Below are 3,984 nucleotides of genomic sequence, written 5' to 3' on the forward strand. Positions count from 1 at the left end.
AGATAGATAGATAGATAGATAGATAGATAGATAGATAGATAGATAGATAGATAGAGAGATATAAAGAGATAGATAGATTGATAGATAGAGAGATATAAAGAGATAGAGAGACAGATAGCTAGAGAGAGAAAGAACGAAATAGAGATAGAGAGAGAGACAGAGAGAGGTATTATGTATACATATTTGTATATATAGGCCTACTTTATTTAATAACTATTTTTAAATCAGCAGTGTAAAACGTGCTTTGGATGATCTATGATATTTTTATTTTGCATTAAATGTTACTATGTTAATATACCTAAGTGTTCTATTCAAAGTTTTTGTCTAATACCACACTCCATGCAGCCTGATCTTTGAGTGTTGCCAATGTTTGAAAATGGCAATCCTTCTGCATAGATTGAAGAATGTTATTAACATGATCTACGGATTTTCAATCGCCTGAAATACTACTCTGCTGTTTCATTCAAGTGCAGTTCGAGCCTCTCTTAAGCTGATTGGAACAAACATAATTTTTTCGAGGCTTAACGACGCTCTTTTTGAAGGGATGCGATTGGTCAAATTCATGATCAGTTCAGGTTGTCGAGTCAGGTCGGATTGGGTAATGGCTCTATACTAGTACATACTGTTTAAGAGTCTGGCCTCTGTTTTGTTTAATTAAATTTGACGCAGAAGTCCATTAGAGTTAGAGTATGTCCTTCTGTATGCAAACATCTAAAGCAAACATCTGCTGCTTTTTCTTTCCTTATCCTTACTATCGTCATTTTTTCTTCTACTTCTTTTGTATGTTTGTCACACTCTTGTGACCCGCTATTTCTGGGTTGCCTTGATAGTCGAAGCAGACTTTGCGCTGTTGAAGCAAGAGAGGTGAGCAGAGTAAGTCTGATTCACTGTATGTAAGGACTTCTCTTTTGACATCCACCCCTTGGCGCTCATATGACCTTATGCAGTTGCGAGCGCCGTAAAGCCTCTACTAAAAGTAAACTAAAACATCTAGCGCTGCAATGCATGGCGTGGTAGCCTTCTGTTTGCCTTTGCATTAGCCTACAGCTATCATTTTAACTAACCACTTCCTGAGTCGTCTCGCCTTTCTCATTTGTTTTGACAAGAACTCCAGCCAGCCGGCGAAAGCGGCAAAGATGGTTAAGAAGAAGGGTGATGCTCAAATCGAGTTGTGAGAAATGCTGGACAATTACATGTATACACCGTTGCTTGCTGGGTAGTCATTTGTTCTGTTACGCGAGAATATAGTTGGCATAGATGTGGGGTGAAAGGGTACTTCATCAAAAGGCCTAATAGAGTCATTATAGGCCACTATACGACAAGAATTCGAGTTTCTCGTCTTTATTCAATAAGGCAAAGTGCACGACCCAATGTACTCTGGGGTAACGAGTTGGAGGAAAATGGGACCAATCACAAGATGCCCTCCCAACAAAGCAGCCCGAACCGATCACTGAACCAGCCAATGTCGTGCGACAGGTGAGCGCCTCTCGACTGGACTGAAAAGCTCACTGTTAATAATTCTATATGACCATTATATCCCCACCCCACCCCACCCCGAAAGTGTTTGTTTAAAATGTGAGATCTTTTAAGGAAGTGTTATTAGCAATCAGCAACGACAAAGTGATACGATTCATTGACTTTTTTTATCTTTATAAAAAAGGAGTCTGACTCTTTGGTTCTTGTCAAGGCAACTACAACGAGTTTTAATGTAACCAAAGGGTTAAAAAAATAAACGAGCAGAAAGCGAACAGTGCAGAACAACAACAACATTCTTAAGCTCAGGAACGTATTTAAAGACTCACAGAATGCCGACGATCTGGAGAAAAAGTGTGATTTAGTTCCGGGAACGCTATATTTTTTAACCCTTGCATCACATATCAGATACATAAATGTGCACGTACACATGTATCTCGGTTTTCCCGCCCTCAGCTAATGCACGCTCAAATCATAACGTTGCTGCTTGTGTAGTCTGTTAGAAGTTTAGAAGGTCACAGTGGCCTGCTGGTGATAACTTTGGGCAGCGTGGGTTTTGGTCTCAGGCCAAGTCGCATTTTCTTTCTATACCAAGGCACGCCCTTTGAAACCGTCTTTCAAGTGAGAAGCGTAATATTATGGGCTGTTGCAGCAAATACTGTCCATTCCACCTTCAGTCTACCATCTTCTATGACGGTTAGACTACATTTTAAAAAATATTTTAAAAAGTTTCTTCCCTATTCATGGCTACTGCTGAATAGGCTGTAACAATGTCATATCAAAATACGTGTATTTCATTATCTTTGATACGCATCGATCAGGTGCTGCTGAGATGAGGATGATGATGATGATGGTGATGATGATGATGGTGATGATGATAATGATGCTTATAACAACAGCAATGATAGAAAATAGCTATAATAATAGAAATAAGAATAAGGAATAAGAATGATAATGATAATAGCATCTGTAGAGCGCAAATTCCCATCCAACAAGGGAGCTCTATGCGCTTTACAGTCTACAGAGATGAGAAGCGGAGGCGGGAGATGCGGTATCAAAGTATCACTAAGACCAGGCCAAGGAGTGACATCATTTAGCAGTTGTTGATGTTTTACTCCCCCATCGACATAATTCATGTATTTAGAAAGCGGGCTGTTTCAACTCTGCCAGTCAGGGCCAAATTGCACTGAGAGGGATGCAGAGTCCCGGCAGACAGAGGGAAATGCTCGATAAAAAAAACTCCTTAGGCTGCAAACGCACTGGCTTCACATTCCCCACGTTTTCCACTCTCCGTTTTGGGGAGGGAAAGTTTGAGTTGATTACACAAACGGACTGACTTCACATTCTTTTCTCCCTCGTGATTAAAAAACAACAATAATGAAACTTTGTTTTCTACTTTCCACTCCAACTTCTTCAGCAATGTCTACCCACTTCTTGTTGTCATAATTTCTGTTAGAGTGATTGTCTTGTGATTTATCAAAAAGTGCAGGTCTCTTCTACACCGCTGCAATTAGTGCTTCTTCTATCTTGTCGGCTCAAGTTCTGAATCAAGTGTCTCAATATACTAGATCTATATAGGGCCTACAAAAAGAAAGAAGTTAACAACCCAAAAAGTCAAAACTTGTAGGTCGAGGTCAGCGAGTTTACAATTATCTTTTCATTGTCTATATTGCGAAAATGTGCCTAAAAGTTAAAATCTCGTGAGCTCCTACATGTAGGTAATTTTGATCGGAGAATCCAAATATGAAGTAAAAAATACAATTTAATGCTACTTTGATCAAAATGAATTTCAGCTTTCTACATCCTGACTGTGATATTTTTAGAATTTCCGCCCCTTGATGGCAGAATGACGATTTGCAGAGAGCAATTTTACTGCAAGGGTAAAATCAAAACCGTGAAGGGCGGGCCGTGAAAGTGTGGGGAATGAGATGTGATGTCAGTGCGACGCCGGATATAGGTTAAAGAAGGCTTCGGTAACATCGGCAAGTTAGGTGACGGTAACAATGTGAAAACGTGGGGTATGTGAAGCCAATGCGTTTGCAGCCTTATATGGCAATTGAACTCATGTCCTCTGCGTGCGACGGTGAAGCGTATACTGGCTTCACCACAGACGATGGCTGTGAGAACGTTTGGTTTCCATGAAAGCTTTCCCCATTGAACTGAGAGGGAGAAGCGAATTGCCACAGACGTGTAGAAAACGGAGGCAGACAGTTCGGAACGCTGTCATCATGTCAAGGGTATAATCTCTTTTAGTTAAAGTTCGGTAAACATTTTACTGCGCTTGTAATTACACAAGACTGGCCACACTGCAAGCAGAGCGGGCACAGCAGAGCGCAGCAGTGAAAATTAATACAAAGACAAAGAGGTGACTGGCGGTGCGAATCGAGGCAGGTCAAGCACAAAGATTGCGGTTTATTTATTGCCGGTGGCTTAGCTTGAAATTTGCTCACATCTGCACGCACGTTGTTGATAAGTGTCAATAAAAGAAAATAGATAAAAATCAAAGAGAGA

The sequence above is a fragment of the Aplysia californica genome, unplaced genomic scaffold (genome assembly GCF_000002075.1).
Source record: "Aplysia californica isolate F4 #8 unplaced genomic scaffold, AplCal3.0 scaffold00248, whole genome shotgun sequence".
In the NCBI taxonomy this organism is placed as follows: domain Eukaryota; kingdom Metazoa; phylum Mollusca; class Gastropoda; order Aplysiida; family Aplysiidae; genus Aplysia; species Aplysia californica.